This window comes from Nerophis lumbriciformis, linkage group LG15 (assembly GCF_033978685.3).
Source record: "Nerophis lumbriciformis linkage group LG15, RoL_Nlum_v2.1, whole genome shotgun sequence".
NCBI lineage: Eukaryota > Metazoa > Chordata > Actinopteri > Syngnathiformes > Syngnathidae > Nerophis > Nerophis lumbriciformis.
The window spans coordinates 29,085,019-29,112,500 of record NC_084562.2 but is presented as its reverse complement, the minus strand read 5'-3'; the positions used below and the strand labels follow the sequence as shown (position 1 = coordinate 29,112,500).

Genomic DNA, 27,482 nt, shown 5'->3' with positions numbered 1-27,482 from the left:
ATCCTATTTTGGCCTGGCACTAAACCAGAGGTGTCTAAATAAATAAAATAATACTACTTAAAAAAATACAAATACCAGGTGAAATGTTACAATAAATAGTTGCAAAGCTGCCATGCAGGATGTTTTTTCCTTTAAAACGGTCATTGTTCAAAAATAATAATGAATCAAAATCAGTGTTATGAATTATTGGCCTTTTTAAGGCTCCAATTACTTCACATCAAAAATTACACTTTGAAATATGTTTTGGGGGAAACTATTGCGTATTTTGTGCTTTTGCCATATAAAAAAGGCATAAAACAAAAGAAAAAACACACCATCAAAAACAATAAAAATGTATAATTGACAGATAAATCTAAAGTTGATCTAGAGATTTAATTGTTGAAAGTAAAAAAAAAAAAAGTGACATATTTAACACTTTTATGACCTTCTAGAGCCCCAATCATTTTAGTGGATTTTATTTTTTAAATAATTGCTCAAAAAATAATAATGAATCAAAATCAATGTTATGAATTATTGACTTATTCAATCAAGGCTCCAATGACTTCACATCAAATATTACTAATTTTAAGGGAAAATATTACATATTCTGTGTGTTTGCCTTATGAAAAAAACGTTGTTTTCTTTGACAAAAAGGGCATAAAACAAACAAAAAATCAATAAAAATGTATAATCGACAGATAGATCTGAAGTTGATAAAGAGATTTAATTGTTCAAAAAATATGTATGACTTATTTATAAGACTTTTATGACTGAAACCCTATTAGATCCCCAATAAAAAAGTTGTTTTAACTCATTGCTCAAAAAATAATAATGAATCAAAATCAATGTTGTTATGAATTATTGTCATATTTAAGGCTCCAATGACTTCACATCAAATATTACACTCTGAAATACTTTTGAGGGAAAATATTGCATATTTTGTGTTTTTGCCATATAAAATAATTTTTTCTTTGACAAAAAAATTCATAAAACAAAATCATTTTTCTTATAATAACAGATACATGTGAAGTTGATCAAGAGATTAAATTGTTAAAAGTATTAAAAAAAAATACTTATTTGTAATACTTTTATGAATGGATCCTTTTAGATCCCCAAATCATTTTAGTGGATTTTATTTTACTTATTGCTCAAAAAATAATAATGAATCAAAATCAGTGTTATGAATTATTGGCCTTTTTAAGGCTCCAATTATTTCACATCAAAAATTACACTTTGAAATATGTTTTGGGGAAACTATTGCGTATTTTGTGCTTTTGCCATATAAAAAAGGCATAAAACAACAACAAAAAACACACCATCAAAAACAATAAAAATGTATAATTGACAGATAAATCTAAAGTTGATCTAGAGATTTAATTGTTGAAAGTAAAAAAAAAAAAAGTGACATATTTAACACTTTTATGACCTTCTAGAGCCCCAATCATTTTAGCGGATTTTATTTTTTAAATAATTGCTCAAAAAAACAATAATGAATCAAAATCAATGTTATGAATTATTGACTTATTCAATCAAGGCTCCAATGACTTCACATCAAATATTACTATTTTTAAGGGAAAATATTACATATTCTGTGTGTTTGCCTTATGAAAAAACATTGTTTTCTTTGACAAAAAGGGCATAAAACAAACAAAAAAATCACAATCAAAAACAATAAAAATGTATAATCGACAGATAGATCTGAAGTTGATAAAGAGATTTAATTGTTGAAAGTTAAAACAATATGTATGACTTATTTATAACACTTTTATGACTGAAACCCTATTAGATCCCCCCAAAAAATAATAATGAATCAAAATCAATGTTGTTATGAATTATTGTCATATTTAAGGCTCCAATTACTTCACATCAAATATTACACTCTTAAATACTTTTGAGGGAAAATATTGCATATTTTGTGTTTTTGCAATATAAAATAATTTTTTCTTTGACAAAAAAATTCATAAAACAAAATAATTTTTCTTATAATAACAGATACATGTGAAGTTGATCAAGAGATTAAATTGTTAAAAGTATAAAAAAAAAAGAATTACTTATTTGTAATACTTTTATGAGTGGATCCTTTTAGATCCCCAAATCATTTTAGTGGATTTTATTTTTTAAATAATTGCTCAAAAAATAATAATGAATCAAAATCAATGTTACGAATTATTGACTTATACAATCAAGTCTCCAATGAATTCACATCAAATATTACTAATTTTTAAGGGAAAATATTACATATTCTGTGTGTTTGCCTTATGAAAAAAACGCTGTTTTCTTTGACAAAAAGGGCATAAAACAAACAAAAAAATCACAATCAAAACAATAAAAATGTATAATCGACAGATAGATCTGAAGTTGATAAAGAGATTTAATTGTTCAAAAAATATGTATGACTTATTTATAACACTTTTATGACTGAAACCCTATTAGATCCCCAATAAAAAAGTTGTTTTAACTCATTGCTCAAAAAATAATAATGAATCAAAATCAATGTTGTTATGAATTATTGTCATATTTAAGGCTCCAATTACTTCACATCAAATATTACACTCTGAAATACTTTTGAGGGAAAATATTGCATATTTTGTGTTTTTGCCATATAAAATAATTTTTTCTTTGACAAAAAATTCATAAAACAAAATCATTTTTCTTATAATAACAGATACATGTGAAGTTGATCAAGAGATTAAATTGTTAAAAGTATTTAAAAAAAATACTTATTTGTAATACTTTTATGAATGGATCCTTTTAGATCCCCAAATCATTTTAGTGGATTTTATTTTACTTATTGCTCAAAAAATAATAATGAATCAAAATCAGTGTTATGAATTATTGGCCTTTTTAAGGCTCCAATTACTTCACATCAAAAATTACACTTTGAAATATGTTTTGGGGAAACTATTGCGTATTTTGTGCTTTTGCCATATAAAAAAGGCATAAAACAACAAAAAAAAACACACCATCAAAAACAATAAAAATGTATAATTGACAGATAAACCTAAAGTTGATCTAGAGATTTAATTGTTGAAAGTAAACAAAAAAAAGTGACATATTTAACACTTTTATGACCTTCTAGAGCCCCAATCATTTTAGTGGATTTTTATTTTTTAAATAATTGCTCAAAAAATAATAATGAATCAAAATCAATGTTATGAATTATTGACTTATTCAATCAAGGCTCCAATGACTTCACATCAAATATTACTATTTTTAAGGGAAAATATTACATATTCTGTGTGTTTGCCTTATGAAAAAAACGTTGTTTTCTTTGACAAAAAGGGCATAAAACAAACAAAAAAATCACAATCAAAAACAATAAAAATGTATAATCGACAGATAGATCTGAAGTTGATAAAGAGATTTAATTGTTGAAAGTTAAAACAATATGTATGACTTATTTATAACACTTTTATGACTGAAACCCTATTAGATCCCCCCAAAAAATAATAATGAATCAAAATCAATGTTGTTATGAATTATTGTCATATTTAAGGCTCCAATTACTTCACATCAAATATTACACTCTTAAATACTTTTGAGGGAAAATATTGCATATTTTGTGTTTTTGCAATATAAAATAATTTTTTCTTTGACAAAAAAATTCATAAAACAAAATAATTTTTCTTATAATAACAGATACATGTGAAGTTGATCAAGAGATTAAATTGTTAAATGTATTAAAAAAAAAGAATTACTTATTTGTAATACTTTTATGAGTGGATCCTTTTAGATCCCCAAATCATTTTAGTGGATTTTATTTTACTTATTGCTCAAAAAATAATAATGAATCAAAATCAGTGTTATGAATTATTGGCCTTTTTAAGGCTCCAATTACTTCACATCAAAAATTACACTTTGAAATATGTTTTGGGGAAACTATTGCGTATTTTGTGCTTTTGCCATATAAAAAAGGCATAAAACAACAAAAAAAAACACACCATCAAAAACAATAAAAATGTATAATTGACAGATAAATCTAAAGTTGATCTAGAGATTTAATTGTTGAAAGTAAACAAAAAAAAGTGACATATTTAACACTTTTATGACCTTCTAGAGCCCCAATCATTTTAGTGGATTTTATTTTTTAAATAATTGCTCAAAAAAATAATAATGAATCAAAATCAATGTTATGAATTATTGACTTATTCAATCAAGGCTCCAATGACTTCACATCAAATATTACTAATTTTTAAGGGAAAATATTACATATTCTGTGTGTTTGCCTTATGAAAAAACGTTGTTTTCTTTGACAAAAAGGGCATAAAACAAACAAAAAATCAATAAAAATGTATAATCGACAGATAGATCTGAAGTTGATAAAGAGATTTAATTGTTCAAAAAATATGTATGACTTATTTATAACACTTTTATGACTGAAACCCTATTAGATCCCCCCCAAAAAAGTTGTTTTAACTCATTGCTCAAAAAATAATAATGAATCAAAATCAATGTTGTTATGAATTATTGTCATATTTAAGGATCCAATTACTTCACATCAAATATTACACTCTGAAATACTTTTGAGGGAAAATATTGCATATTTTGTATTTTTGCCATATAAAATAATTTTTTCTTTGACAAAAAATTCATAAAACAAAATCATTTTTCTTATAATAACAGATACATGTGAAGTTGATCAAGAGATTAAATTGTTAAAAGTATTAAAAAAAAAGAATTACTTATTTGTAATACTTTTATGAGTGGATCCTTTTAGATCCCCAAATCATTTTAGTGGATTTTATTTTACTTATTGCTCCAAAAATAATAATGAATCAAAATCAGTGTCATGAATTATTGACCTTTTTAAGGCTCCAATTACTTCACATCAAAAATTACACTTTGAAATATGTTTTGGGGAAACTATTGCGTATTTTGTGCTTTTGCCATATAAAAAAGGCATAAAACAACAAAACAAAAAAACACCATCAAAAACAATAAAAATGTATAATTGACAGATAAATCTAAAGTTGATCTAGAGATTTAATTGTTGAAAGTAAACAAAAAAAAAGTGACATATTTAACACTTTTATGACCTTCTAGAGCCCCAATCATTTTAGTGGATTTTATTTTTTAAATAATTGCTCAAAAAATAATAATGAATCAAAATCAATGTTATGAATTATTGACTTATTCAATCAAGGCTCCAATGACTTCACATCAAATATTACTATTTTTAAGGGAAAATATTACATATTCTGTGTGTTTGCCTTATGAAAAAAACCTTGTTTTCTTTGACAAAAAGGGCATAAAACAAACAAAAAATCAATAAAAATGTATAATCGACAGATAGATCTGAAGTTGATAAAGAGATTTATTTGTTCAAAAAATATGTATGACTTATTTATAACACTTTTATGACTGAAACCCTATTAGATCCCCAATAAAAAAGTTGTTTTAACTCATTGCTCAAAAAATAATAATGAATCAAAATCAATGTTGTTATGAATTATTGTCATATTTAAGGCTCCAATTACTTCGCATCAAATATTACACTCTGAAATACTTTTGAGGGAAAATATTGCATATTTTGTGTTTTTGCCATATCAAATAATTTTTTCTTTGACAAAAAAGTCATAAAACAAAATCATTTTTCTTATAATAACAGATACATGTGAAGTTGATCAAGAGATTAAATTGTTAAAAGTATTTAAAAAAAAGAATTACTTATTTGTAATACTTTTATGAGTGGATCCTTTTAGATCCCCAAATCATTTTAGTGGATTTTATTTTACTTATTGCTCAAAAAATAATAATGAATCAAAATCAGTGTTATGAATTATTGGCCTTTTTAAGGCTCCAATTACTTCACATCAAAAATTACACTTTGAAATATGTTTTGGGGAAACTATTGCATATTTTGTGCTTTTGCCATATAAAAAAGGCATAAAAAAAAAAAAAAAACAGACCATCAAAAACAATAAAAATGTATAATTGACAGATAAATCTAAAGTTGATCTAGAGATTTAATTGATGAAAGTAAAAAAAAAAAAAAAGTGACATATTTAACACTTTTATGACCTTCTAGAGCCCCAATCATTTTAGTGGATTTTTATTTTTTAAATAATTGCTCAAAAAATAATAATGAATCAAAATCAATGTTATGAATTATCGACTTATTCAATCAAGGCTCCAATGACTTCACATCAAATATTACTAATTTTTAAGGGAAAATATTACATATTCTGTGTGTTTGCCTTATGAAAAAACGTTGTTTTCTTTGACAAAAAGGGCATAAAACAAACAAAAAATCAATAAAAATGTATAATCGACGGATAGATCTGAAGTTGATAAAGAGATTTAATTGTTCAAAAAATATGTATGACTTATTTATAACACTTTTATGACTGAAACCCTATTAGATCCCCAATAAAAAAGTTGTTTTAACTCATTGCTCAAAAAATAATAATGAATCAAAATCAATGTTGTTATGAATTATTGTCATATTTAAGGCTCCAATTACTTCACATCAAATATTACACTCTGAAATACTTTTGAGGGAAAATATTGCATATTTTGTATTTTTGCCATATAAAATAATTTTTTCTTTGACAAAAAATTCATAAAACAAAATCATTTTTCTTATAATAACAGATACATGTGAAGTTGATCAAGAGATTAAATTGTTAAAAGTATTAAAAAATATACTTATTTGTAATACTTTTATGAGTGGATCCTTTTAGATCCCCAAATCATTTTAGTGGATTTTATTTTACTTATTGCTCAAAAAATAATAATGAATCAAAATCAGTGTTATGAATTATTGGCCTTTTTAAGGCTCCAATTACTTCACATCAAAAATTACACTTTGAAATATGTTTTGTTGAAACTATTGCGTATTTTGTGCTTTTGCCATATAAAAAAGGCATAAAACAAACAAAAAAAAAACACCATCAAAAACAATAAAAATGTATAATTGACAGATAAATCTAAAGTTGATCTAGAGATTTAATTGTTGAAAGTAAAAAAAAAAAGTGACATATTTAACACTTTTATGACCTTCTAGAGCCCCAATCATTTTAGTGGATTTTTATTTTTTAAATAATTGCTCAAAAAAATAATAATGAATCAAAATCAATGTTATGAATTATTGACTTATTCAATCAAGGCTCCAATGACTTCACATCAAATATTACTAATTTTTAAGGGAAAATATTACATATTTTGTGTGTTTGCCTTATGAAAAAACGTTGTTTTCTTTGACAAAAAGGGCATAAAACAAACAAAAAATCAATAAAAATGTATAATCGACAGATAGATCTGAAGTTGATAAAGAGATTTAATTGTTCAAAAAATATGTATGACTTATTTATAACACTTTTATGACTGAAACCCTATTAGATCCCCAATAAAAAAGTTGTTTTAACTCATTGCTCAAAAAATAATAATGAATCAAAATCAATGTTGTTATGAATTATTGTCATATTTAAGGCTCCAATTACTTCACATCAAATATTACACTCTGAAATACTTTTGAGGAAAAATATTGCATATTTTGTATTTTTGCCATATAAAATAATTTTTTCTTTGACAAAAAAATTCATAAAACAAAATAATTTTTCTTATAATAACAGATACATGTGAAGTTGATCAAGAGATTAAATTGTTAAAAGTATTTAAAAAAAAAAAGAATTACTTATTTGTAATACTTTTATGAGTGGATCCTTTTAGATCCCCAAATCATTTTAGTGGATTTTATTTTACTTATTGCTCAAAAAATAATAATGAATCAAAATCAGTGTTATGAATTATTGGCCTTTTTAAGGCTCCAATTACTTCACATCAAAAATTACACTTTGAAATATGTTTTGGGGAAACTATTGCGTATTTTGTGCTTTTGCCATATAAAAAAAGGCATAAAACAATAAAAAAAAACACACCATCAAAAACAATAAAAATGTATAATTGACAGATAAACCTAAAGTTGATCTAGAGATTTAATTGTTGAAAGTAAACAAAAAAAAGTGACATATTTAACACTTTTATGACCTTCTAGAGCCCCAATCATTTTAGTGGATTTTTATTTTTTAAATAATTGCTCAAAAAAAAAATAATGAATCAAAATCAATGTTATGAATTATTGACTTATTCAATCAAGGCTCCAATGACTTCACATCAAATATTACTATTTTTAAGGGAAAATATTACATATTCTGTGTGTTTGCCTTATGAAAAAACGTTGTTTTCTTTGACAAAAAGGGCATAAAACAAACAAAAAATCAATAAAAATGTATAATCGACAGATAGATCTGAAGTTGATAAAGAGATTTAATTGTTCAAAAAATATGTATGACTTATTTATAACACTTTTATGACTGAAACCCTATTAGATCCCCAATAAAAAAGTTGTTTTAACTCATTGCTCAAAAAATAATAATGAATCAAAATCAATGTTGTTATGCATTATTGTCATATTTAAGGCTCCAATTACTTCGCATCAAATATTACACTCTGAAATACTTTTGAGGGAAAATATTGCATATTTTGTGTTTTTGCCATATAAAATAATTTTTTCTTTGACAAAAAAATTCATAAAACAAAATAATTTTTCTTATAATAACAGATACATGTGAAGTTGATCAAGAGATTAAATTGTTAAAAGTATTTAAAAAAAAGAATTACTTATTTGTAATACTTTTATGAGTGGATCCTTTTAGATCCCCAAATCATTTTAGTGGATTTTATTTTACTTATTGCTCAAAAAATAATAATGAATCAAAATCAGTGTTATGAATTATTGGCCTTTTTAAGGCTCCAATTACTTCACATCAAAAATTACACTTTGAAATATGTTTTGGGGAAACTATTGCATATTTTGTGCTTTTGCCATATAAAAAAAGGCATAAAACAATAAAAAAAACACACCATCAAAAACAATAAAAATGTATAATTGACAGATAAATCTAAAGTTGATCTGGAGATTTAATTTGTTGAAAGTAAAAAAAAAAAAAGTGACATATTTAACACTTTTATGACCTTCTAGAGCCCCAATCATTTTAGTGGATTTTTATTTTTTAAATAATTGCTCAAAAAATAATAATGAATCAAAATCAATGTTATGAATTATTGACTTATTCAATCAAGGCTCCAATGACTTCACATCAAATATTACTAATTTTTAAGGGAAAATATTACATATTCTGTGTGTTTGCCTTATGAAAAAACGTTGTTTTCTTTGACAAAAAGGGCATAAAACAAACAAAAAATCAATAAAAATGTATAATCGACAGATAGATCTGAAGTTGATAAAGAGATTTAATTGTTCAAAAAATATGTATGACTTATTTATAACACTTTTATGACTGAAACCCTATTAGATCCCCAATAAAAAAGTTGTTTTAACTCATTGCTCAAAAAATAATAATGAATCAAAATCAATGTTGTTATGAATTATTGTCACATTTAAGGCTCCAAGTACTTCACATCAAATATTACACTCTGAAATACTTTTGAGGGAAAATATTGCATATTTTGTGTTTTTGCCATATAAAATAATTTTTTCTTTGACAAAAAAATTCATAAAACAAAATCATTTTTCTTATAATAACAGATACATGTGAAGTTGATCAAGAGATTAAATTGTTAAAATTATTTTTTTTAAAAGAATTACTTATTTGTAATACTTTTATGAGTGGATCCTTTTAGATCCCCAAATCATTTTAGTGGATTTTATTTTACTTATTGCTCAAAAAATAATAATGAATCAAAATCAGTGTTATGAATTATTGGCCTTTTTAAGGCTCCAATTACTTCACATCAAAAATTACACTTTGAAATATGTTTTGTTGAAACTATTGCGTATTTTGTGCTTTTGCCATATAAAAAAGGCATAAAACAAACAAAAAAAACACACCATCAAAAACAATAAAAATGTATAATTGACAGATAAATCTAAAGTTGATCTAGAGATTTAATTGTTGAAAGTAAACCAAAAAAAAGTGACATATTTAACACTTTTATGACCTTCTAGAGCCCCAATCATTTTAGTGGATTTTATTTTTCAAATAATTGCTCAAAAAATAATAATGGATCAAAATCAATGTTATGAATTATTGACTTATTCATCAAGGCTCCAATGACTTCACATCAAATATTACTATTTTTAAGGGAAAATATTACATATTCTGTGTGTTTGCCTTATGAAAAAACGTTGTTTTCTTTGACAAAAAGGGCATAAAACAAACAAAAAATCAATAAAAATGTATAATCGACAGATAGATCTGAAGTTGATAAAGAGATTTAATTGTTCAAAAAATATGTATGACTTATTTATAACACTTTTATGACTGAAACCCTATTAGATCCCCAATAAAAAAGTTGTTTTAACTCATTGCTCAAAAAATAATAATGAATCAAAATCAATGTTGTTATGCATTATTGTCATATTTAAGGCTCCAATTACTTCGCATCAAATATTACACTCTGAAATACTTTTGAGGTAAAATATTGCATATTTTGTTTTCTTTGACAAAACAATCATAAAACAAAATCATTTTTCTTATAATAACAGATACATGTGAAGTTGATCAAGAGATTAAATTGTTAAAAGTATTAAAAAAAATACTTATTTGTAATACTTTTATGAGTGGATCCTTTTAGATCCCCAAATCATTTTAGTGGATTTTATTTTACTTATTGCTCAAAAAATAATAATGAATCAAAATCAGTGTTATGAATTATTGGCCTTTTTAAGGCTCCAATTACTTCACATCAAAAATTACACTTTGAAATATGTTTTGTTGAAACTATTGCATATTTTGTGCTTTTGCCATATAAAAAAGGCATAAAAAAAAACAAAAAAAACACCATCAAAAACAATAAAAATGTATAATTGACAGATAAATCTAAAGTTGATCTAGAGATTTACTTGTTGAAAGTAAAAAAAAAAAAGTGACATATTTAACACTTTTATGACCTTCTAGAGCCCCAATCATTTTAATGGATTTTATTTTTCAAATAATTGCTCAAAAAATAATAATGAATCAAAATCAATGTTATGAATTATTGACTTATTCAATCAAGGCTCCAATGACTTCACATCAAATATTACTATTTTTAAGGGAAAATATTACATATTCTGTGTGTTTGCCTTATGAAAAAACGTTGTTTTCTTTGACAAAAAGGGCATAAAACAAACAAAAAATCAATAAAAATGTATAATCGACGGATAGATCTGAAGTTGATAAAGAGATTTAATTGTTCAAAAAATATGTATGACTTATTTATAACACTTTTATGACTGAAACCCTATTAGATCCCCAATAAAAAAGTTGTTTTAACTCATTGCTCAAAAAATAATAATGAATCAAAATCAATGTTGTTATGAATTATTGTCATATTTAAGGCTCCAATTACTTCACATCAAATATTACACTCTGAAATACTTTTGAGGGAAAATATTGCATATTTTGTATTTTTGCCATATAAAATAATTTTTTCTTTGACAAAAAATTCATAAAACAAAATCATTTTTCTTATAATAACAGATACATGTGAAGTTGATCAAGAGATTAAATTGTTAAAAGTATTAAAAAAAAATACTTATTTGTAATACTTTTATGAGTGGATCCTTTTAGATCCCCAAATCATTTTAGTGGATTTTATTTTTCTTATTGCTCAAAAAATAATAATGAATCAAAATCAATGTTATGAATTATTGGCCTTTTTAAGGCTCCAATTACTTCACATCAAAAATTACACTTTGAAATATGTTTTGGGGAAACTATTGCGTATTTTGTGCTTTTGCCATATAAAAAAGGCATAAAAAAAAAAAAAAAACACACCATCAAAAACAATAAAAATGTATAATTGACAGATAAATCTAAAGTTGATCTAGAGATTTAATTGTTGAAAGTTAAAAAAAAAAAGTGACATATTTAACACTTTTATGACCTTCTAGAGCCCCAATCATTTTAGTGGATTTTTATTTTTTAAATAATTGCTCAAAAAATAATAATGAATCAAAATCAATGTTATGAATTATTGACTTATTCAATCAAGGCTCCAATGACTTCACATCAAATATTACTAATTTTTAAGGGAAAATATTACATATTCTGTGTGTTTGCCTTATGAAAAAAACGTTGTTTTCTTTGACAAAAAGGGCATAAAACAAACAAAAAATCAATAAAAATGTATAATCGACGGATAGATCTGAAGTTGATAAAGAGATTTAATTGTTCAAAAAATATGTATGACTTATTTATAAGACTTTTATGACTGAAACCCTATTAGATCCCCAATAAAAAAGTTGTTTTAACTCATTGCTCAAAAAATAATAATGAATCAAAATCAATGTTGTTATGAATTATTGTCATATTTAAGGCTCCAATTACTTCACATCAAATATTACACTCTGAAATACTTTTGAGGGAAAATATTGCATATTTTGTGTTTTTGCCATTTAAAATAATTTTTTCTTTGACAAAAAAGTCATAAAACAAAATCATTTTTCTTATAATAACAGATACATGTGAAGTTGATCAAGAGATTAAATTGTTAAAAGTATTTTAAAAAAGAATTACTTATTTGTAATACTTTTATGAGTGGATCCTTTTAGATCCCCAAATCATTTCAGTGGATTTTATTTTACTTATTGCTCCAAAAATAATAATGAATCAAAATCAGTGTTATGAATTATTGGCCTTTTTAAGGCTCCAATTACTTCACATCAAAAATTACACTTTGAAATATGTTTTGGGGAAACTATTGCGTATTTTGTGCTTTTGCCATATAAAAAAAGGCATAAAACAATAAAAAAAAAACACCATCAAAAACAATAAAAATGTATAATTGACAGATAAATCTAAAGTTGATCTAGAGATTTAATTGTTGAAAGTTAAAAAAAAAAGTGACATATTTAACACTTTTATGACCTTCTAGAGCCCCAATCATTTTAGTGGATTTTATTTTTTAAATAATTGCTCAAAAAAATAATAATGAATCAAAATCAATGTTATGAATTATTGACTTATTCAATCAAGGCTCCAATGACTTCACATCAAATATTACTATTTTTAAGGGAAAATATTACATATTCTGTGTGTTTGCCTTATGCAAAAAACGTTGTTTTCTTTGACAAAAAGGGCATAAAACAAACAAAAAATCAATAAAAATGTATAATCGACAGATAGATCTGAAGTTGATAAAGAGATTTAATTGTTCAAAAAATATGTATGACTTATTTATAACACTTTTATGACTGAAACCCTATTAGATCCCCAATAAAAAAGTTGTTTTAACTCATTGCTCAAAAAATAATAATGAATCAAAATCAATGTTGTTATGCATTATTGTCATATTTAAGGCTCCAATTACTTCGCATCAAATATTACACTCTGAAATACTTTTGAGGGAAAATATTGCATATTTTGTGTTTTTGCCATATCAAATAATTTTTTCTTTGACAAAAAATTCATAAAACAAAATCATTTTTCTTATAATAACAGATACATGTGAAGTTGATCAAGAGATTAAATTGTTAAAAGTATTTAAAAAAAGAATTACTTATTTGTAATACTTTTATGAGTGGATCCTTTTAGATCCCCAAATCATTTTAGTGGATTTTATTTTACTTATTGCTCAAAAAATAATAATGAATCAAAATCAGTGTTATGAATTATTGGCCTTTTTAAGGCTCCAATTACTTCACATCAAAAATTACACTTTGAAATATGTTTTGGGGAAACTATTGCGTATTTTGTGCTTTTGCCATATAAAAAAGGCATAAAACAAACAAAAAAAACACACCATCAAAAACAATAAAAATGCATAATTGACAGATAAATCTAAAGTTGATCTAGAGATTTAATTGTTGAAAGTAAAAAAAAAAAAGTGACATATTTAACACTTTTATGACCTTCTAGAGCCCCAATCATTTTAGTGGATTTTATTTTTCAAATAATTGCTCAAAAAATAATAATGAATCAAAATCAATGTTATGAATTATTGACTTATTCAATCAAGGCTCCAATGACTTCACATCAAATATTACTATTTTTAAGGGAAAATATTACATATTCTGTGTGTTTGCCTTATGAAAAAACGTTGTTTTCTTTGACAAAAAGGGCATAAAACAAACAAAAAATCAATAAAAATGTATAATCGACGGATAGATCTGAAGTTGATAAAGAGATTTAATTGTTCAAAAAATATGTATGACTTATTTATAACACTTTTATGACTGAAACCCTATAAGATCCCCAATAAAAAAGTTGTTTTAACTCATTGCTCAAAAAATAATAATGAATCAAAATCAATGTTGTTATGAATTATTGTCATATTTAAGGCTCCAATTACTTCACATCAAATATTACACTCTGAAATACTTTTGAGGGAAAATATTGCATATTTTGTGTTTTTGCCATTTAAAATAATTTTTTCTTTGACAAAAAATTCATAAAACAAAATCATTTTTCTTATAATAACAGATACATGTGAAGTTGATCAAGAGATTAAATTGTTAAAAGTATTAAAAAAAAAGAATTACTTATTTGTAATACTTTTATGAGTGGATCCTTTTAGATCCCCAAATCATTTTAGTGGATTTTATTTTACTTATTGCTCAAAAAATAATAATGAATCAAAATCAGTGTTATGAATTATTGGCCTTTTTAAGGCTCCAATTACTTCACATCAAAAATTACACTTTGAAATATGTTTTGGGGAAACTATTGCGTATTTTGTGCTTTTGCCATATAAAAAAGGCATAAAACAAACAAACAAAAAAACGCACCATCAAAAACAATAAAAATGTATAATTGACAGATAAATCTAAAGTTGATCTAGAGATTTAATTGTTGAAAGTAAACAAAAAAAAGTGACATATTTAACACTTTTATGACCTTCTAGAGCCCCAATCATTTTAGTGGATTTTTATTTTTTAAATAATTGCTCAAAAAATAATAATGAATCAAAATCAATGTTATGAATTATTGACTTATTCAATCAAGGCTCCAATGACTTCACATCAAATATTACTAATTTTTAAGGGAAAATATTACATATTCTGTGTGTTTGCCTTATGAAAAAACGTTGTTTTCTTTGACAAAAAGGGCATAAAACAAACAAAAAATCAATAAAAATGTATAATCGACAGATAGATCTGAAGTTGATAAAGAGATTTAATTGTTCAAAAAATATGTATGACTTATTTATAACACTTTTATGACTGAAACCCTATTAGATCCCCAATAAAAAAGTTGTTTTAACTCATTGCTCAAAAAATAATAATGAATCAAAATCAATGTTGTTATGTATTATTGTCATATTTAAGGCTCCAATTACTTCGCATCAAATATTACACTCTGAAATACTTTTGAGGGAAAATATTGCATATTTTGTGTTTTTGCCATATAAAATAATTTTTTCTTTGACAAAAAAATTCATAAAACAAAATAATTTTTCTTATAATAACAGATACATGTGAAGTTGATCAAGAGATTAAATTGTTAAAAGTATTTAAAAAAATACTTATTTGTAATACTTTTATGAGTGGATCCTTTTAGATCCCCAAATCATTTTAGTGGATTTTATTTTTTAAATAATTGCTCAAAAAAATAATAATGAATCAAAATCAATGTTATGAATTATTGACTTATTCAATCAAGGCTCCAATGACTTCACATCAAATATTACTATTTTTAAGGGAAAATATTACATATTCTGTGTGTTTGCCTTATGCAAAAAACGTTGTTTTCTTTGACAAAAAGGGCATAAAACAAACAAAAAATCAATAAAAATGTATAATCGACGGATAGATCTGAAGTTGATAAAGAGATTTAATTGTTCAAACAATATGTATGACTTATTTATAACACTTTTATGACTGAAACCCTATTAGATCCCCAATAAAAAAGTTGTTTTAACTCATTGCTCAAAAAATAATAATGAATCAAAATCAATGTTGTTATGCATTATTGTCATATTTAAGGCTCCAATTACTTCGCATCAAATATTACACTCTGAAATACTTTTGAGGGAAAATATTGCATATTTTGTATTTTTGCCATATAAAATAATTTTTTCTTTGACAAAAAATTCATAAAACAAAATCATTTTTCTTATAATAACAGATACATGTGAAGTTGATCAAGAGATTAAATTGTTAAAAGTATTTAAAAAAAATACTTATTTGTAATACTTTTATGAGTGGATCCTTTTAGATCCCCAAATCATTTTAGTGGATTTTATTTTACTTATTGCTCAAAAAATAATAATGAATCAAAATCAGTGTTATGAATTATTGGCCTTTTTAAGGCTCCAATTACTTCACATCAAAAATTACACTTTGAAATATGTTTTGGGGAAACTATTGCGTATTTTGTGCTTTTGCCATATAAAAAAGGCATAAAACAAACAAAAAAAAACACCATCAAAAACAATAAAAATGTATAATTGACAGATAAATCTAAAGTTGATCTAGAGATTTAATTGTTGAAAGTAAAAAAAAAAGTGACATATTTAACACTTTTATGACCTTTTAGAGCCCCAATCATTTTAGTGGATTTTTATTTTTTAAATAATTGCTCAAAAAATAATAATGAATCAAAATCAATGTTATGAATTATTGACTTATTCAATCAAGGCTCCAATGACTTCACATCAAATATTACTATTTTTAAGGGAAAATATTACATATTCTGTGTGTTTGCCTTATGAAAAAACGTTGTTTTCTTTGACAAAAAGGGCATAAAACAAACAAAAAATCAATAAAAATGTATAATCGACGGATAGATCTGAAGTTGATAAAGAGATTTAATTGTTCAAAAAATATGTATGACTTATTTATAACACTTTTATGACTGAAACCCTATTAGATCCCCAATAAAAAAGTTGTTTTAACTCATTGCTCAAAAAATAATAATGAATCAAAATCAATGTTGTTATGCATTATTGTCATATTTAAGGCTCCAATTACTTCACATCAAATATTACACTCTGAAATACTTTTGAGGGAAAATATTGCATATTTTGTTTTCTTTGACAAAACAATCATAAAACAAAATCATTTTTCTTATAATAACAGATACATGTGAAGTTGATCAAGAGATTAAATTGTTAAAAGTATTACAAAAAATACTTATTTGTAATACTTTTATGAGTGGATCCTTTTAGATCCCCAAATCATTTTAGTGGATTTTATTTTACTTATTGCTCAAAAAATAATAATTGACTCAAAATCAATGTTATGAATTATTGACCTATTTAAGGCTCAAATTACCATAAATATTCTACTTTAAAAACATTTTTGGGACATATTTTGTGTGTTTGCCATGTTTTCGATGAAGATAACATTGAATATTAGAATAATAATACATGACTCATTTTTAACATTTCTATGACTTTGTATGACTTCTGGGTTCCCGGGGCCAAACTTGAGGGGAGCCATAAAGGTTGAAATTAAATCTATTGCTTTTGAAAATGAAAAATATCAAAATGATAGCCGCATGCGTTCATTTTTTTTCAGTGACACTCCTGTGTTAATAAAATGTGTTGAAAATACTTGAACATACAGAAAGAAGGTCAAAGTAAAAAATGATTTAAAAAAAAACGTGTACAAGTTTAGTTTGACAGCAGATTGTGCAGGTGGACTTGGTGATGTGTCTGGTGGTGTGGAGAAGAAGTGAGAGAAGACCACCTTCCACATCTAGTGAGAGACAACACATGCAGCAGAGCAAGACTAGAACATCCACCTTGGACCACAGTCTGTTATGGTTGGAGGAGGGAGTTGTGACGGCACAGAACCACAAAGGGGTAATATTGCTCTATGTATTTATTATATGTATGAAATAATGAACAATATTATTTACTTAAACAACAAAGGAATGGCGTGTGTGAACTACAACCAAAAGAAGTGTATGGTGGAAGACTATGTGTATGAATAATTAGCTTTTGAGTATTACCAAATGTTGAAACGAGAAGGAACAAGGCAGGAGGGCAGGCCGACGATCCAGGGCTAGAGAGAGGCGTCAGAGTCCGTGTCCATGCGAGGGGTCGAGGATCGAGGGTGGCAGTCCAAAGTCCAAAAGAGAAGTCTCCGGTCGCGTCCGGAGTGGATCCACTGGAGGCGTCTGGGAAGGACCCACTAAAGGCGGAGTTGGCGGTAGTGTCCTGAGTGGATCCACTGGAGGCGTCTGGGAAGGACCCACTTAAGGCGGAGCTGGCAGTAGCGTCCGGAGTGGATCCACTGGAGGCGTCTGGGAAGGACCCACTGAAGGTGGAGTTGGCCGTAGCGTCTGGAGTGGATCCACTGGAGGCGTCTAGGAAGGACCCACTAAAGTCGGATTTGGCGGTCGCGTCTGGAGTGGATCCACTGGAGGCGTCTGGGAAGGACCCACTAAAGGCGGAGTTGGCGGTAGCGTCCTGAGTGGATCCACTGGAGGCGTCTGGGAAGGACCCACTAAAGGCGGAGTTGGCGGCAGCGTCCGGAGTGGATCCACTGGAGGAGTCTGGGAAGGACCCACTTAAGGCGGAGTTGGCGGTAGCGTCCGGGGTGGATCCACTGGAGGCGTCTGGGAAGGACCCACTGAAGGTGGAGTTGGCCGTAGCGTCTGGAGTGGATCCACTGGAGGCGTCTGGGAAGGACCCACTTAAGGCGGAGTTGGCGATAGCGTCCGGGGTGGATCCACTGGAGGCGTCTGGGAAGGACCCACTGAAGGTGGAGTTGGCCGTAGCGTCTGGAGTGGATCCACTGGAGGCGTCTAGGAAGGACCCACTAAAGTCGGAGTTGGCGGTAGCGTCCGGGGTGGATCCACTGGAGGCGTCTGGGAAGGACCCACTGAAGGTGGAGTTGGCCGTAGCGTCTGGAGTGGATCCACTGGAGGCGTCTGGGAAGGACCCACTAAAGGCGGAGTTGGCGGTAGCGTCCTGAGTGGATCCACTGGAGGCGTCTGGGAAGGACCCACTTAAGGCGGAGTTGGCAGTAGCGTCCGGAGTGGATCCACTGGAGGCGTCTGGGAAGGACCCACTAAAGGCAAAGTTGGCGGTAGCGTCCTGAGTGGATCCACTGGAGGCGTCTGGGAAGGACCCACTTAAGGCGGAGTTGGCAGTAGCGTCCGGAGTGGATCCACTGGAGGCGCCTAGGAAGGACTCACTAAAGTCGGAGGATCGAGGGTGGCAGTCCAAAGTCCAAAAGAGAAGTCGAGGCGCACAGCTCCATCACGAGGGGACGAAGGCAGATTGGGTACAGAAGACTAGATTCCGGCGAGGGATGGCAGGTTGTGCGGGCTTTTGAAGGCAGGTCTGATCATCAGCTCCAGGTGTGCAGATTGCCAGAGATTTGATTGCAGCTGTTCGCTGTGCTCGGTGCAGCGCACAGATGAATGCGCACTGACGCGCGCCCGGACCGCGACACAGTTGTGTCTTTGTGGCCCCACACACTCAGTTAGTGCCACCTGACAGTGACCGTGTGTGCCGTGACGCCAGCAAGTGCGTCACAACAATCAAACAGTCATCACAACACCAGTCACATCTTGCCGCTTTTAAAATATCCATTAATCCTTCCATCTTCTTCCGCTTATCCGAGGTCGGGTCGCGGGGGCAGCAGCCTAAGCAGGGAAGCCCAGACTTCCCTCTCCCCAGCCACTTCGTCCAGCTCTTCCCGTGGGACCCCGAGGCGTTCCCAGGTCAGCCGGGAGACATAGTCTTCCCAACGTGTCCTGGGTCTTCCCCGCGGCCTCCTACTGGTCGGACGTGCCCCAAACACCTCCCTAGGGAGGCGCTCGGGTGGCATCCTGACCAGATGCCCGAACCACCTCATCTGGCTCCTCTCGATGTGGAGGAGCAGCGGCTTTACTTTGAGCTCCCCCCGGATGACAGAGCTTCTCACCCTATCTCTAAGGGAGAGACCCGGCACCCGGCGGAGGAAACTCATTTGGGCCGCTTGTACCCGTGATCTTGTCCTTTCGGTCATAACCCAAAGCTCATGACCATAGGTGAGGATGGGAACGTAGATCGACCGGTAAATTGAGAGCTTTGCCTTCCGGCTCAGCTCTTTCTTCACCACAACGGATCGATACAGCGTCCGCATTACTGAAGACGCCGCACCGATCTGCCTGTCGATCTCACGATCCACTCTTCCCTCACTCGTGAACAAGACTCCGAGGTACTTGAACTCCTCCACTTGGGGCAAGATCTCCTCCCCAACCCGGAGATGGCACTCCACCCTTTTCCGGGCGAGAACCATGGACTCGGACTTGGAGGTGCTGATTCTCATCCCAGTCGCTTCACACTCGGCTGCGAACCGATCCAGTGAGAGCTGAAGATCCTGGCCAGATGAAGCCATCAGGACCACATCATCTGCTTTTAAAATATATACTTTTTTATTACATTCCATATATTGTCACCGATTCTGTTCATAACTTTTATGGACAGAATTTCTAGGCGCAGTCAAAGCGTTGAGGGGATCTGGATTGGTGGCTGCAGGATTAGGTCTCTGCTTTTTGCAGATGATGTGGTCCTGATGGCTTCATCTGGCCAGGATCTTCAGCTCTCGCTGGATCGGTTCGCAGCCGAGTGTGAAGCGACTGGGATGAGAATCAGCACCTCCAAGTCCGAGTCCATGGTTCTCGCCCGGAAAAGGGCGGAGTGCCATTTCCGGGTTGGGGAGGAGATCTTGCCCCAAGTGGAGGAGTTCAAGTACCTCGGAGTCTTGTTCACGAGTGAGGGAAGAGTGGATGGTGAGATGGACAGGCGGATCGGTGTGGCGTCTTCAGTAATGCGGACGCTGTATCGATCCGTTGTGGTGAAGAAGGAGCTGAGCCGGAAGGCAAAGCTCTCGATTTACCGGTCGGTCTACGTTCCCATCCTCACCTATGGTCATGAGCTTTGGGTTATGACCGAAAGGACAAGATCACGGGTACAAGCGGCCCAAATGAGTTTCCTCCGCCGGGTGGCGGGTCTCTCCCTTAGAGATAGGGTGAGAAGCTCTGTCATCCGGGAGCCAGATGAGGTGGTTCGGGCATCTGGTCAGGATGCACCCGAACGCCTCCCTAGGGAGGTGTTTAGGGCACATCCGACCGGTAGGAGGCTACGGGGAAGACCCAGGACACGTTGGGAAGACTATCTCTCCCGGCTGGCCTGGGAACGCCTCGGGATCCTCCGGGAGGAGCTGGACCAAGTGGCTGCGGAGAGGGAAGTCTGGGCTTCCATGCTTAGGCTGCTGCCCTCGCGACCCGACCTCGGATAAGCGGAAGAAGATGGATGGATGGATGGATGGACATTCCATATATTTTTCGGCTTTTATATCTAAAAATTTAATTATTTCCTGTGATTATGTTGTGGCGATCCATAAAGATATTCCCCAAGTTAGACTTCCCTTTAAGGATCAAGCGTGAACAATGCTAACAAAATGGCGCTATCTTCAACGCCTGCCTCGTCGATAACACATCTCCACTTTATCTAGAAAAGTATCAAAATACATTTTGGTGCTGGTACCAAAATATTGGCATCAAGACAACCCTAGTAGCTACTGTAGCTAGCATGCTCATTTCTCATGCCGGCTCCAGTCCCAGGCGAAACAGGCAAAAAGCAGTGGAGAGAGTGAGTACACAACAGTGGTGCAGTCACCCAGATTGGAATGGAAAACATTGTGTCTTTGTTTAAAACTGCAGTTTTACGGTGGTAATCACATTCTGACATCTAGCATCTCTTCTCCCTTCTCATTGCTCAATTCGAAAGTCTCGGCGTCTTCATTTCAGTTAACAGTGCACTATTGTCTAAATCCGCTGTTGTTGTGTACCGGCTTTTAGCTCAGTAAGCTAGGATCCAACTTTTGAGTCCCGGGCAGAGAAGAAACACAGCAGGGACTGAACCAAGCGTATAACATAGACATAGGTTCTAAGTAGAATACATTCTTATTTCCTTCAGTTCCCGTAAAAATACATTCTCCAATTTTCCAGCAGACTGAAGACTTTATTTCTTCTCAAACACTGAGCTTGTACACATCAACTAGTTTAGCTTCAGGCAAAGAAACACGACTAATATTTCATGTTTAGCACGAAACAAACATTGACTGTCGTCATGTTACTTCATCCAACATTTTATACGCACTTTTATTTTGACAGTCCTGATGTGTGTCCGACATGAATAACCCTTATTCTCTTGCCAGTGAAGCCACTGGCTCTTAAAACAAAGCAATGGTTCTCATTGCGGCCCCTACAGTTGCCATGGAAACACAAGTGCCTCACATGCCCAGGACAAGGAGACGCTTTAACGGGCACAAATCTAACAAAATACTCTTTATAGACTTTTATTTGTTCCAATGGTATGTTTACACCACAAGTCTTCAACAGGTCCTTAAATGTTTGCTTGATTAGATTTTATTTTTTTGTATATCTATATTTTTTTCAGATTATTATCTAGTGTGTTGTGGAAATGGCAGAGGCAGCGGTAGTTGTGACCCCAAGACGAAAAGACAGCAGACGTGTTATATAATAATATAGTGCAGCAGGGAAGTGCACAAAAAGGCAAACCAGATCACACGACACGATCGGAGGACTGTTCAAAGGTTATATTGCTGAATGGCAACCAGGATCACGTGTCCTGATCGCTAAAAAGAAACCGGAGTGGGAGTCAGCGCTTAGTGGCAGACAAGGTAAGCATGCAGGAAGTGGAAACTAAAAATAAAAGCACTGGACAGGAAAGCAACCTTGGTGGGGAGTCACCAAACGGCGCCATGTTGCCCTGAAGCCAGCAGGGGAGAGTCGGGTGGTGGCGACAGTGTGTCAGCTAGCATGGAGACGGAATGGGTGGCATTGAAGCCGCGAGTTGGCAAGGAGCAGGAGGTGGCGTCTGGAAAAGACCGAAGTTGGCGCCAGCGTCTGGAGTGGATCCGCTGGAGGCGTCTAGGAAGGACCCACTAAAGTCGGAGTTGGCGGTCGCGTCTGGAGTGGATCCACTGGAGGCGTCTAGGAAGGACCCACTAAAGTCGGAGTTGGCGGTCGCGTCTGGAGTGGATCCACTGGAGGCGTCTGGGAAGGACCCACTAAAGGCGGAGTTGGCGGTCACGTCTGGAGTGGATCCACTGGAGGCGTCTGGGAAGGACCCACTAAAGGCGGAGTTGGCGGTAGCGTCCTGAGTGGATCCACTGGAGGCGTCTGGGAAGGACCCACTTAAGGCGGAGTTGGCGGTAGCGTCCGGGGTGGATCCACTGGAGGCGTCTGAAAAGGACCCACTGAAGGTGGAGTTGGCCGTAGCGTCTGGAGTGGATCCACTGGAGGCGTCTGGGAAGGACCCACTAAAGGCGGAGTTGGCGGTAGCATCCTGAGTGGATCCACTGGAGGCGTCTGGGAAGGACCCACTTAAGGCGGAGTTTGCGGTAGTATCCTGAGTGGATCCACTGGAGGCGTCTGGGAAGGACCCACTAAAGGCGGAGTTGGCAGTAGCGTCTGGAGTGGATCCACTGGAGGCGTCTGGGAAGGACCCACTAAAGGCGGAGTTGGCGGCAGCGTCCGGAGTGGATCCACTGGAGGTGTCTGGGAAGGAGCGACCAGGAGCAAGGTAGGCGACGACCCCACCGTGGAAGAGATGGAGATGTTGAGTAGCTCTGCTTCAAAAGGTGGATTCCAGATATCCTCCCCGGCCGCAGTAAGATGTTGACCAGCGGCATGAGCAGAAGCCAGGGACGGGAGGAGGGAGGTTATGAGGAGGGCCATCGCTCCTTCCCGTGCAGTCTCCCCAAAACCTTGGCGTGGAACAGGAACAGGAGGCAAGGAGGCTTTGAACTGGCGTGGCGCCAGAGCCTCGTGCAGCCGAGGCGTAGGTGCAAGCAGGAGAATTTGGGCTCTAGGAAGCTGGGGTGCCGGTACTGGTGCTCGGGGGAGCAGCAGCGAGATCTATTCAGGCTGGAACCGCACAAAGCTGGCCTCCAATTCTTCCAAGAAGAGTTTGGTCCAGAACTCCACATGCTGCTGGTGGTCTTAGCGAGGTCACGGGTTGGCTGGATCATTCTGTCACGCACGCTGTCTCAAACATGTTGGGGTCACAACTACCGCTACATGGCCACCATTCTCACCGTACCTTGCAGCTTTCAAAATAAAATACTTTTATTCTTTATTCATGTTTGCATTCAAGAGAGCTTTCAATTAGTATGGAAGTTACCAGCTGGCGATTAGCGCGCCAAATGCCAGCTAGCAATTAGCATGCTAGTTGTCAGCTTGTGATTAGTGGCATTATTATTTGACTATCTTAGTTCTGCACAACAAGTTACTTTTTGAAGAAGTTTCAATTCAAATAATTCTGGTTGAGCGTTTTTTTTTTCAGTTTGGAAGTTTTTGGTGTGGAAAACATTGAAGAACTCTGATTTAGACTTTGAGGTTCTATTCACCATCTGCTTGTTTTATTTCAATACACTTTCAACTGAAGATACTTTGAAGTTGCAGTGTGTGTGTAGAGGAGGGTGTGTATAGGAGAGTGTGTGTGTGTGTGCGTGTGTGTGCGTGTGTGTGTGTGTGTGTGTGTGTGTGTGTGTGTGTGTGTGTACGGATTTAAGCAAACAAATAAGTCTTCCAGTGCCAGACAAGAAATAGTTCTGCCCCAGAAAGTGTTGCTATGATAACGGTTGTAAACGTGGCACATTGTCACTGTATAGAGTCACTAATAAATAGTCACAATATTCAATGTAAATAGTCAGTAATTAATAGTCCATATATTCAATGTAAAGAGTCAGTAATTAATAGTCACAATATTCAATGTAAATAGTCAACAATAAATAGTCGCAATATTCAAAGTAAATAGTCAACAATAAATAGTCACAATATTCAATGTAAATAGTCAACAATAAATAGTCACAATATTCAATGTAAATAGTCAACAATAGTCACAATATTCAATGTAAATAGTCAACAATAAATAGTCCCAATATTCAATGTAAATAGTCAGTAATTAATAGTCACAATATTCAATGTAAATAGTCAACAATAAATAGTCACAATATTCAATGTAAATAGTCATCAATAAATAGTCACAATATTCAATGTAAAGAGTCAACAATAAATAGTCACAATATTCAATGTAAATAGTCAACAATAAATAGTCACAATATTCACTGTCACTGTAAATAGTCAACAATAAATAGTCACAATATTCAATGTAAATAGTCAACAATAAATAGTCACAATATTCAATGTAAATAGTCAACAATAAATAGTCACAATATTCAATGTAAATAGTCAACAATAGTCACAATATTCAATGTAAATAGTCAACAATAAATAGTCCCAATATTCAATGTAAATAGTCAGTAATTAATAGTCACAATATTCAATGTAAATAGTCAACAATAAATAGTCACAATATTCAATGTAAATAGTCAACAATAAATAGTCACAATATTCAATGTAAAGAGTCAACAATAAATAGTCACAATATTCAATGTAAATAGTCAACAATAAATAGTCACAATATTCACTGTCACTGTAAATAGTCAACAATAAATAGTCACAATATTCAATGTAAATAGTCAACAATAAATAGTCACAATATTCAATGTAAATAGTCAACAATAGTCACAATATTCAATGTAAATAGTCAACAATAAATAGTCCCAATATTCAATGTAAATAGTCAGTAATTAATAGTCACAATATTCAATGTAAATAGTCAACAATAAATAGTCACAATATTCAATGTAAATAGTCAACAATAAATAGTCACAATATTCAATGTAAAGAGTCAACAATAAATAGTCACAATATTCAATGTAAATAGTCAACAATAAATAGTCACAATATTCACTGTCACTGTAAATAGTCAACAATAAATAGTCACAATATTCAATGTAAATAGTCAACAATAGTCACAATATTCAATGTAAATAGTCAACAATAAATAGTCGCAATATTCAAAGTAAATAGTCAACACTAAATAGTCACAATATTCAATGTAAATAGTCAACAATAAATAGTCACAATATTCAATGTAAATAGTCAACAATAAATAGTCGCAATATTCAAAGTAAATAGTCAACAATAAATAGTCACAATATTCAATGTAAATAGTCAACAATAAATAGTCGCAATATTCAAAGTAAATAGTCAACAATAAATAGTCACAATATTCGCTGTCACTGTAAAGAGTCAACAATAGTCACAATATTCAATGTAAATAGTCAGTAATTAATAGTTACAATATTCAATGTAAATAGTAATTAATAGTCACAATATTCAATGTAAATAGTCAACAATAAATAGTCACAATATTCAATGTAAATAGTCAACAATAGTCACAATATTCAATGTAAAGAGTAAACAATAAATAGTCGCGATATTCAATGTAAATAGTCAACAATAAATAGTCACAATATTGAATGTAAATAGTCAACAATAAATAGTCACAATATTCAATGTAAATAGTCAATAGTCACAATATTCACTGTCACTGTAAAGAGTCAACAATAAATAGTCACAATATTCAATGTAAATAGTCAGTCATTAATAGTCACATTATTCAATGTAAATAGTCAACAATAAATAGTCACAATATTAAATGTAAATAGTCAATAGTCACAATATTGAATGTAAATAGTCAACAATAAATAGTCACAATATTCACTGTCACTGTAAAGAGTCAACAATAAATAGTCACAATATTCAATGTAAATAGTCAATAATTAATAGTCACAATATTCAATGTAAAGAGTCAACATTAAATAGTTACAATATTCAATGTAAATAGTCAACAATAAATAGTCACAATATTCAATGTAAATAGTCAACAATAAATAGTCACAATATTGAATGTAAGTAGTCAACAATAAATAGTCACAATATTCAATGTAAATAGTCAACAATAGTCACAATATTCACTGTCACTGTAAAGAGTCAACAATAAATAGTCACAATATTCAATGTAAATAGTCAGTCATTAATAGTCACATTATTCAATGTAAATAGTCAACAATAGTCACAATATTCACTGTCACTGTAAAGAGTCAACAATAAATAGTCACAATATTCAATGTAAATAGTCAGTCATTAATAGTCACATTATTCAATGTAAATAGTCAACAATAAATAGTCACAATATTAAATGTAAATAGTCAATAGTCACAATATTGAATGTAAATAGTCAACAATAAATAGTCACAATATTCACTGTCACTGTAAAGAGTCAACAATAAATAGTCACAATATTCAATGTAAATAGTCAATAATTAATAGTCACAATATTCAATGTAAATAGTCAATAATTAATAGTCACAATATTCAATGTAAAGAGTCAACATTAAATAGTTACAATATTCAATGTAAATAGTCAACATTAAATAGTCACAATATTCAATGTAAATAGTCAACAATAAATAGTCACAATATTGAATGTAAATAGTCAACAATAAATAGTCACAATATTCAATGTAAAGAGTCAACAATAAATAGTCACAATATTCAATGTAAATAGTCAACAATAAATAGTCACAATATTCAATGTAAATAGTCAGTAATTAAGTCACAATATTCAATGTAAATAGTCAACAATAAATAGTCACAATATTAAATGTAAATAGT

At 31.7% G+C, this 27,482-nt stretch overlaps 1 protein-coding gene across 1 annotated transcript in view; it reads right to left on the bottom strand.

Annotated features, from left to right (window-relative positions):
- The window catches only part of LOC133615813 (uncharacterized), an 89,210-nt gene that overhangs the window by 19,904 nt on the left and 41,824 nt on the right, over positions 1-27,482 (bottom strand). The window lies entirely within an intron of this gene.